Here is an 11,882-nt window from a genome sequence, read left to right on the forward strand (position 1 = left end):
TGATAATTCTTTCTCTCTCGAATGTCCAGGTCTCGAATGTTCAGGTCATTGATTAAACGGGATGCGGTTGAATGACTTTCTTTTAAACATTGTTGCTATACAAGTCTCTTTGCCAACTATTCATGTACTTTCTGAATCTTGACTGCACAGAACTTTACTCTTCCCTGCATGTGGGATGGCTGCGAGCATAATCTCTTCCCTCAACATCCTCCCCATCAAATACATTATGCCATGAAAAAAAAACTGAGCTAGAGTTCTTAGGCAAAAAGTAAAAGGAGGCATATGTAAGGTTGAGGAAACTAAAGGCAGACTAGAGCCCTTGAAGTACATAAAGATGGAGGAAAGGACTGAAACGAGAAATTAGGAAGGCTAAAATGGGCCATGAAATGTTTTTGGTAAACAGGATCAAGGACGTTAAAAATCATACAACACCAAGTATAGTCCAACTGGTTTAATTGGAAGCACTAGCTTTTGGAGTGCTCCTCCTTCTTCAGGGACAACCACCTGATGAAGGAGCAGCGCCTCCGAAAGCTAGTGCTTCCAATTAAACCTTTTGGACTAGAACGTGTTTTTATGTGATTTTAAACTTGGTACACCCCAGTCCAACACCTGCATCTCCAAATCAGGATTAAGGAAATTCCCAAGTGTTATTTACATGCATGGAGCAAGTGGGGACAGAGGGAAAGAATAGGTCCACTCAAGGACAAAGGAGGGAATTTATTCATGGAGAAGTTAAAAACAAGGAGGCATGTAACTTGTATAGGCAGATGGGATCAAATGAATTCCTTGAGGAGTACAAAGGGTGTCAGAGTACACTTAAGAGGCAAATCAGGAGGGCTAAAAAGGACGTGGGATTTCTTTGGATTCTCCTTTACCTTATCTGTCAAAGAAATTCTATAAATACGTGAATGGCAAAAGAGTAGCTCAGAAGACAGTAGGGCTTCTTAAAAGTTAACAAGGTTGTCTGTGTGGAGCCACAAGAGTCAAAATGAATATTTCTCATCAGTATTTACTGTTGAGAAAGGTATGAATGCCTGAGAACTTGGGGAGATAAATGGTAATGTCTTGAAGAGAGTCCAGATTACAGAAGAGGAGATGCTGAAAGTCATTAGGTAGATGAATCTTTTTGAAGAGGTGTCCAAGAAAGTAGATAAGATAGACGATGTCCACATGGACTTCAGCAAAGCCTTTGACAAGGCATTGCTTGGTAGGTTGTTGAATAAGGTTAAATCTCATAGTATCCGGGGAGAGCTAACCAATTGGATACAATATTGGCTTTACGGAAGAAGACACAGGTTGCTGGTTCGAGGGTTGTTTGTCATACTGGAGGCCTGTGACCAGCTCTGTGCCACAGGGATCAGTGCTGGATCCATTGTTACTCATCACTTATATAAATAAGTTGGATGAGAATGTAGTAGGTATGGTTAGTACGTTTGTGGATGACACCAAGATTGGTGATATAGTAGACAGTGAAGAAGGTTAGCTGGGAATATAGCAAGATTTTGATCAAATGGACCAGTGGACTAAGGAATAGCAGATGGAGTTTTTTTTTAATGTAAGGTGTTGCATTTTGATAGGTCAAATCAGGGCAGGATTTACAGAGTCAATGGTTGGTTCCCTGAGGAATGTTATAGAACAAAGAGATCTAGGGGCACAGGTTCATAAATCCTTGAAAGTGAAGTTATAGGTAGACAGGGTGGTGAAGAAGGCTTTTGTCATGCTTGCTTTCATTGGTCTGGCATTGAGTGTAGGAGTTGGGATGTCTTCTTGCAGCTATAGAAGACATTGGTCAGGCCACATTTGGAGTACTGCAAGCAGCTCTGCTTGCCCTACAATACAAAAGGATATTATTAAAGCAGAAAGAGTGCAGAAAAAAATTACTAGGATGCTATCTAGACTAGAAGATTTGAGCTATAAGGAGAGATCGGTTAGGCTGGAACTTTTCTCCCTAGACCGTAGGAGACTGAGGGGTGATGTTATAGAGATCTATAAATCATTAGGGGCATAGATAAGGTAGATAGTGAACAGATTTTCCCCATAGTAGAGGAGTCTAAAACTAGAGGGCACAGATTTAAGATTAGAGGTAATAGATACAAAAGGGTACAAAAAGCCAGTTTTGTCAGAGAGTGGTGAGTGTCTGTAATGGGCTGCCTGGGGTAATGCTGGAAGACAGTACAACTTTATCATTTAAGAAACATTTAGAGAAAGTAATGCATGAGATAGGTATGGAGGGATATGGACCAAATGCAGGCAAATTAAGCTAATTTAATTGTGAAAACTGGATGACGTGGACAAGTTGGGCCAAAAGGTCTGTTTCCATGCTGTGGACCTTTATGACTGTATCACTCTAAATATGTGAGATCCTAAATGAATGCTTTGCAATGGTATTCACAAAGGAGAAGGACATTGTGAGTTTCAGGAGGGGTATGTTGATATTCTAGGGCACGTCAATATAAAAGAGGTGTTGTGTATGTTGAAAGGCATTCAGGTATATATATTGTGGTATGGTGGCTCAGTAGTTAGCACAGTTGCCTCTCAGCACCAGGGACCCAAATACGATTCCACCCTTTGGGTAGAGTTCAGGGTTCCATTTCACCCACTATATGTAGAATTTGGATACTGTCCCCGTGTCTGCATGGGTTTCCTCTGGATTCTCCTCCTGCAAGATACGCAGGTTAGGTGGATTGACTATGCTAAATTGTGCATAGTGTCCAAGGATGTGGAAACTAGGTAAATTAGCCATGGGAAATTCAGGTAACAGGGATAGGGTGTAGAGAGTCTGGGTAGGATGCTCTCTGGAGGTTTGGTGTGGATTTGGTGGGCTGAATGGCCTGCTTCTACACTGTATGGATTCAATGATTTTATGACCCCTGGACCTAATGGGATCTATCACAGAACACTGAGAGAGGCAGGTGAGGAAATTGCTGGGACCTTGCACGAAATCGTTGTACCCGTTTTAGTCACAGAACAGGTCCCAGGGGACTGAAAAATAGCCATTATTGTTCCTTTATATAAGAAGGGCAACAAGACTAATCCAGAAAATTATAGGCTGGTGAGCAATTATTGGAGAAGATTCTTACCGATAAGATTTGCTAATATTTGGAAAAACATCTTAATATTTATTAGCAGTAGGCAGCATGGCTTTGTGTGAGGTAAGTTCTGTCTCATAACGTTGCTTGTATTTTTTGAGGAAGTGACAAAGATGATTGATGAGAGTATGGTGGTAGATATTGTCTATATGGAAGCCTTTGACAAGACCCCTTATTGCAATTTGAAACAAAAGGTGAAGTCACAAAGGATCTGCGATGAACTGATATGATGGATATAGAACTGGCTTAGTCATATATGACAGCGTAGTGGTATAAGGATATTTTTCAGATTGGAGGTCTGTGACTAATGACATTCCAGTGAGTAGTTGAGAAGGTGGCAGAGGTAGGTCCTCTCACAACTTTTAAGAAGCCTATGGGTGAGCACTTAAAATGCTAGAGTATAGTAGACAATGGGCCAATTAGAGGTAAGTAAGATTAGTGTAATTTGGTGTTTGTTGGTGAGCATAAGTGTGTTGAGCTGAAAGGCTTTCTATCCTGCACAGCTTGATAAATCTATAAACATTCCAAATCAGAAGTGTTTTCTAAAAATCCTGAAGGGGCTATTTGAAGCTGAAAAAGTCTATCTTCAGTGTGAAGGCTTTATGAATAGGATATCAGATTCTCAAGGTGGGGAATTAAAACCACAGCTAAATTCAGTCTATCGATGTCAAGTAGAAGAGAATTCTCTCTCATCTGAGTACTATAAAGAACATTTTGGGAGATTAATGGAATTGTATTTTAACATACGTCTTGAAAATTTAAAATTTGTTACCTGTAAATAGTTTTTTTTAATCTTCATTTCTTTTACATATTGAACTACTGTTTTAAACCTCAATTTCCCCATTTTTGTTTTAAATGAAACATTGCAAAACATAAAATATGATCTTACCAAGTCAGATTTCAGCTTGGGATCAGTCTTGTCCATTTACAACATCAGCTGGCAACATAATAGCTGGAAGTATGCTACCATCTTAGAGGTGTCAACTTTCAGAAGAGGTGCTAAACTAAGGTTCCATCTGTCCTCACAGGCAAAAGAGCCTTCAGCAATACTTTTAAGAAACTTATTGTTAACCTTCTGAGTTATTCTTGTCTCATGGCTAATATTTATATTATATTGTAAAAACATATTTTCATATTATCCTATTGTGTTTTAAGAGATTTTGCTGTGTGTAAGTTGGTTGCCATTTCTCGTACATTCTAACAGATAACATTAAATTGGTAGCAAAACATATTGTGATGGTCCTGATACCATGAGAGATACTTATGTGTATGTGCTAATCTTTCTTGTTTTCCTGCTCTGATCAGGTTTGTGCAGAACCAGTTCTGCTCCGATTTTATGTCCATTTTGGCAATGTTGTCTGCTATAATTAAATTGCATTCAGCAATGCAACAGTTGCAACACCTCAGGATTTATCTCCTGACCTCATCGACTCCTAGTTCAAATTAATCTGAAATATGCAGCCTAATTTAAACCAACTACTTAAAATGATACAGCACCCTCAATTATAATAAACTGCCTCAAGGTTTTTCACAGGAACTCTGCCAAAAGAGAAAGGTTTAAAGAGCATCTTTAATGTGAGGAGAAATCAAGAAGTAAAAACGTTTAGGAAGGGAGATCCAGCATACTGAGGGCCAAGGCACCTGAAGCCACAACCCTCTTAAGTCTAGTTTACCATAAATTTTAAGCAAATATATAAAACCTAACAAGATAAAATTCCTCCCATTCATCAGACTGAAATAGATATTTTAATCAGAAGAAACAACTGAATGTTTTATGCTCCTTGAGTTGACTTTTTCTCACCTTGCAGCACTAAACCATTTACATTGCAAATTATGGAAGTGTGGATTAATAATGAGGCAAGCACATTTAAAGAGTAGTTGGCGCTGAATAAGTCATACAGGACTCAACTGGTCCCTTTAGGTCGCATCATCGTGGACTCCATCAAACCCTTAAGAAAGCAGGACTGATAGAAGAGGTGGTTAAGAAGGCATTTGGGATATTTGTCCTTTTTAAGACAAGGCATAGACTTTAAAAGCAGGGACTTTATGCTCGAATAGTATAAACACATTGGTTAGGTTATGGCTCAAGTATTGTGTGCAAGTTGTGCAATCCACATTGTAGGAGGAATGTGATAGCACTGGAGAGGGTGTGCAGGAGATTTACCAAGATGCTGTCTGGGCTGGAGAGTTTCCGTATCAGGTGAGTTTGAAAACACTAGGGTTGATTTCCTTGGCACAGAAGAGACTGCGAGGAGATATGTTTAAGATATGGAAAGTTATGACGAATATAGGTAGGGTAAGACAGGAAGGAACTTTTCCCTGTGGTGGAGGAATCAATGGCTGGGGGCAGAGTTTTAGACGAGATGAGAGGAAATGTTTTTCATCCAGAGGATGGTGGGAATTTGGAACTCACTACCCTTATAACATTTAAGAATTTTTTAGATGTGCACTTCTGATGCCAAGCTATATACAAGGGTTATGGGTCAAGTGCCAGAAAACAGGATTAAAATAGTTAGGAGTTTGTTTTTGACTTGTACAGACTTAGTGGGCCAAATGAGTCTTTTTCTGTGCTATAGACCTCGATGACACTATCATTTTCTGGACTTCAAACATCAGTTCTTTTCCCTTGCTGCAGATGCTGCCAGATCAGTTGGTTTACTCTAGCATTCTTTGTGTTTGGTTCAGTTTTCCAGCAGTATTTTGCTTTTGATAATGCGGTCTCTTGAACAATTAGAGCAACCATCCATCTCCTTAAGCAGCAAAGTTTAATAGAAAAATAAACAGATCTGGAAATGGAGTGAATGAAACCAAATAAATGAAAAATAGAGAGCAACTGGAAGGTTGGATAAAAAATGAATAAAAAAGCCAGAAAGGAAAAATAAGTAAAAACATTTCAGTTTGAACCAGACTCCCATTTATGTGAATAGTGGCTGGTTACCTGGCTGTAAATAAATTTGGAAGAGTTGAGTTTTTTTTACTTTCTATTCAGGGATCACTCAACCTCCAGGTATATCTGAAGTGGGAAGGCATTATATAGGGCTGTGCACATAAACTCGTGACTTATATTAGAGCATGTTGGATCTTTAATAAGCACAACTTCTAAGTGATCACTCTTTCCCAGAAAAAATATGCTGTAGCTGCTCTGTAACAACATTTACCTCATCACCAGGAAAGCAACATACTGGCCTGGAGTCTCATTGAAAGCTGCAGAAATGCCTGTCTGATCCCCTGATTATGGATTCCTGTAAGACTACTTCTTCTTCTTCCCCTTCTGTGCAGCTGAGCCATCTGTAGTGCTACCAGCTTGACTCTGACTGCAAGTTTCACCTTCACCTGTGTAATAACAGTTCCAAAGAGGTTGACAAGAAAATATCTAGAATGCAAGACTGATTAGCAAGCACAATATTTCAGCAAACTGCTGCAATGCTTGCTTATATTTCTAATACTGCCTGGAGGTGACACATTCCCTCTCTACCTGTGTGCTTCTAAGTCATGATGTGACCACCTCCCGACATGTGCTATAACACAGTTGACTATTTCACAACAAAACAACCAGCCCTTTCAAAGTTTAATTTCTTGACAGACCTCAGACTGTTATCTATAACTTTTCAGTTGAGCCTCTCTTTGTGTTTAACACCTCAGTCCTGGCCTCCTCAAGTTTCTTGGCATCAGCAGGTGTGGCAACCACACTAGGACAGACTGGGTGGATTGGACAGTTAGCAGTAGACAGCAAGGAGGCCTTTCAAGGCCAGATATGAGTGAGACTTCTCATGAGCTAGGTGGACTGGGCAGTGCATCCTTGACACTGAAACTATGCAAGCAAAGAAACACCTTAGTTAAACATGCTGGATGTGGTTTACTCAAGAGGTATTCATTCACCAGAGCTCCCAGAAGCAATCTACCCAGCCATGTGCATGTATCATAAAACAGAATAGACAAGGTGAGGTTTTCGAAAACGCAGCTTTCTTGATTTTCTTAATAGGATTGTGATTGTGAATGTAATTCAGCAGGTTGAGGTGTTAAATAATATCCATTGAATGCTAATGAGTGTAAAAGATGTTTCCAATCATCACTATCAAGGAAGGTTGATTGTCCTGAAGGTTTGAATTTTGGGACCATGCTTCCAATTAACTTCTATCTTACATCTTTTCAATTGTTCTGGGCAAGCCTGGAAGTCTCCACTTAATTTTGTTTTGTGTTTTTACAGTCAGAATGGAATCCATTTCCATTTATGGGACTCATTTCACAATAAGAATGAATGTATAGAAAATGTGGTATCTTTCTTTACACCTTTGGTACTTATCAAAGTTTGATTAGTTTATTGTTATGAAGTTGTGTAGAGTACTCCTGAGTGCCCTTTGATATTCAGTGGTGTTACCATCACCGAACCCCACACTATCAACATCTTAGGAGTTACCATTGACCTGAAACTCAAATGGCCTTTCCACATAGACACAGTTGTTACAAGAACAGGTCAGATCCATGAATACTGTGACTAGTAACTCACCTCATGACTCCCCAAAGCCTGTCTATCATCTACAAGATATTATCAGCTACAAGGCGAATCCACACTTCTGATCTTAGGATAGAGCAAAGGTCATTGAAGCAGCTGAGGACAATTGAAGATGGACTCCACACTGAGAAACCCCTGCAGATATATCCTGATGTTGAGATGACTGACGTCCCACAACCACAATCATCTTCATAGGTGCCTGGTCTGACTCCAAACCACAACAGAGTTTGTCCCCTGATACTCATTGATTCCAGTTTTGCAAGGGCTACTTGATGCCACACTCAATCGAATGCAGACTTGATGTTAAGGGCTGTCGCTCTCATCTCACCTCTAGAACTCAGCTCTTTTGTCCTTGTTTGAACCAAGGCTATAATGAGGTCAGGAGCTGAGTGACCCGAGTAGAACATAAATTGAGAATTAGTGAGCAAATTATTGCTGAATGTATCGAATTGATAGCATTTTAAAGATACCTTCCATCAGTTTACTGATAATTGCAAGTAGACTGATGGGACAGTAATTAGCTGGGTTGGACTTGTCCTCCTTTATATGTACAGGATATATCGGGGCAATTTTCTACATTGTCAGGTCAATGCCAGTGTTGTAACTGTATTGGAACAGCTTAACGAAGGAACCAGCCAGTTCTGGAGTACAAGTCTTCAGTACTATTGCTAGAATATCATCAGGGCCCAAACATTTGTAGTCTCCATTGTCTCCAATTGTTTCTTGATATTACATGGAGTCAATCAAATTGGCTGATGACTAGTATCTATAATGCTAGGGACCATGGAAGGAGGCCAAGATGGATCATTCACTTAGCATTTCAATGGTGATGGGGATATTTGTGGAGTGAGTTGTTTAATTCTTCAACATCATTCATGACTGATGTCATAGAGCTTACATCTGAAATATTAGTTGTGGGAGTGTTTAGCTCTGTCTATAAATTGTTGCTTATGCTGGTGGACATGCAAGTAGTCCTGTTTAGTATCTTCACCAGATTGACACCTCTTTTTTTCAGTATGCCTCGTGCCTGCTCCTGGCATGCCCTCCTGCATACAACATAGAACATAGAAAATAGGACAATACAGCACAGAACAGGCCCTTCGGCCCACGATGTTGTGCCGAACATTTGTCCTAGCTTAAGCACCTATCCATGTACCTATCCAATTGCCGCTTAAAAGTCACCAATGATTCTGACTCTGCCACTCCCACAGGCAGCGCATTCCATGCCCCCACCACTCTCTGGGTAAAGAACCTACCCCTGACATCTCCCCTATACCTTCCACCCTTCACCTTAAATTTATGTCCCCTTGTAACACTCGGTTGTGCCCGGGGAAAAAGTTTCTGACTGTCTACTCTATCTATTCCTCTGATCATCTTAAAAACCTCTATCAAGTCACCCCTCATCCTTCGCCGTTCCAACGAGAAAAGGCCGAGAACTCTCAACCTATCCTCGTACGACTTCCTCTCCATTCCAGGCAACATCCTGGTAAATCTTCTCTGCAACCTCTCCAAAGCTCCCACATCTTTCCTAAAGTGAGGCGACCAGAACTCCACACAGTACTCCAACTGTGGCCTAACCAAAATCCTGTACAGTTGCAACATCACTTCACGACACTTGAATTCAAGCCTTCCTCACTATCCACAACTCCACCAATCTTTGTATCGTCTGCAAATTTACTGACTCACCCTTCGACTCCCTCATCCAAGTCATTAATAAAAATTACGAACAGCAGAGGACCCAGAACTGATCCCTGCGGAACTCGACTTGTAACTGGGCTCCAGGCTGAATATTTACCATCTACCACCACTCTCTGCCTTCGACCGGTTAGCCAGTTTTCTATCCAATTGGCCAAATTTCCCTCTATCCCATGCCTCCTGACTTTCCGCATAAGACTACCATGGGGAACTTTGTCAAATGCCTTACTAAAATCCATGTATACTACATCCACTGCTCTACCCTCATCCACATGCTTGGTCACCTCCTCAAAGAATTCAATAAGACTTGTAAGGCAAGACCTACCCCTCACAAATCCGTGCTGGCTGTCCCTAATCAAGCAGTGTCTTTCCAGATACTCATAAATCCTATCCCTCAGTACCCTTTCCATTACTTTGCCTACCACTGAAGTAAGAGTAGTCTAGCCCGTAATTCCCGGGGTTATCCCTATTCCCTTTTTTGAACAGGGGCACAACATTCGTCACTCTCCAGTCCCCTGGTACCACTCCCTTTAACAGTGAAGACAAAAAGATCATTGCCAACGGCTCTGCAATTTCCTTTCTTGCTTCCCACATAGTCCTAGGATATATCCCGTCTGGGCTGGGGGACTTGTCTATCCTCAAGTTTTTCAAAATGCCCAACACATCTTCCTTCCTAACAAGTATCTCCTCTAGCTTATCAGTCTGTTTCATACTCTCCTCTTCAATAATACAGTCCCTCTCATTTGTAAATACTGAAGAAAAGTACTCATTCAAGACCTCTCCTATCTCTTCCGACTCAATACACAGTCTCCCACTACTATCCTTGGTCGGACCTACCCTCGTTCTCGTCATTCTCATATTTCTCACATACGCATAAATATGTGCACACTCCATTAAGCCAAGGTTAATCTCCTGGCTTAATGGTAATGGTTTATTAGGAGATAAGCCTGGTCACGAATTGTGCTGGAATACAATTCTGCTGTTGTTGACGGCCCACGTTGCCTCAGATTTGAGTTGCTAGATCTGTTCAACATCAGATCCATTTAACATGGTGGTAGTGCTGCACAACACAATGGAAGCTATTCTCAATGTGAAGGCAGGACTTTGTCTCCACAAGGACTGTGCAGTAGTCACTCTTTATGAACAGATGCATATGCAGCCAACAGACTGGTAAGGATGAGGTCAAGTGTGTTTTTCCCTCTCATTAGCTCCCTCACCACCTGCTGCAGATCCAGCTATGCCTTTAGGAACTGACCAGCTCGATCAGCTTGCTGCCAAGCCACTCTCGATGGTGGCCATTAAAATCCCCCAACCAGAGTACATTTTGTGCCCTTGCCATCCTCAGTGCTTCCTCCAAGTGTTGTTCAACAGGGAGATGTACTAATTCGTCAGCTGAGAGGTTGGTATGTGCTAATCAGCAGGAGGTTTCCTTGCTCATAAGACATCACTGAGTCTGGAGTCAATGCTGAGGATTCCATGGCAACCCCCTCCTGACTGTATACTGCTGTACTGCCACCTCTTCTGGGTCTGCCTGCTGTTGAGACAGTACATACCCAGGGATGATAATGGTGGTGACTGCATATTGACTGTCAGGTATGATTCAGTGAGTGTGATGATGTCTAGCTGTTGTTTCATTAGCCTGTGAGACAGCCCTCCCAGGTTTGGCACTAGCTTCCAGATGTTAGTAAGAAGGACTTTACAGGTCTGACAGGGCTGTTTCTGCCTTTGTCTTTTCCAGTATCTGGGCCAATGCCAGGTGATCCACCTGGTTTCATTTTTGTGAGACTTTTTAGATCACATTAGATCACATTAGATCACAGATCACATTACAGTGTGGAAACAGGCGCTTCGGCCCAACAAGTCCACACCGACCCGCCGAAGCGCAATGCACCCATACCCCTACATCTACCCCTTACCTAACACTACGTGCAATTTAGCATGGCCAATTCACCTGACCTGCACATCTTTGGACTGTGGGAGGAAACCGGAGCACCCGGAGGAAACCCACGCAGACACGGGGAGAACGTGCAAATTCCACACAGTCCGTCACCTGAGGCGGGAATTGAACCCGGGTCTCTGGCTCTGTGAGGCAGCAGTGCTAACCACTGTGCCACCGTGCCGCCCACTTCTTAACAATTGATACAACTTGGTAGGACACATAGTAGTCAATCACATTATTGTGAGTCTGGAGTCATGTATAGGCCTTGGTGGGGGTGAGAGATTTCCTTCCCTGAAAGGACATTTGTGAATCAGATGTTGTTTTTCTGACAATCAACAATGGTGTCATGGTCATCAGTAGATTCTTAATTCCTCCTGTGCAAATTACAGAAGAGGAAGTGCTGGATGTCTTGAAATGGTTAAAGGTGGATAAATCCCCAGGACCTGATCAGTTGTACCCGAGATCTCTGTGGGAAGCTAGAGAAGTGATTGCTGGGCCTCTTGCTGAGATATTTGTATCATCGATAGTCACAGATGAGGTGCCGGAAGACTGGAGGTTGGCAAACGTGGTGCCACTGTTTAAGAAGGACGGTAAAGACAAGCCAGGGAACTATGGACCGGTGAGCCTGACCTCAGTGGTGGGCAAG

The sequence above is a fragment of the Chiloscyllium plagiosum genome, chromosome 2 (assembly GCF_004010195.1).
Source record: "Chiloscyllium plagiosum isolate BGI_BamShark_2017 chromosome 2, ASM401019v2, whole genome shotgun sequence".
In the NCBI taxonomy this organism is placed as follows: domain Eukaryota; kingdom Metazoa; phylum Chordata; class Chondrichthyes; order Orectolobiformes; family Hemiscylliidae; genus Chiloscyllium; species Chiloscyllium plagiosum.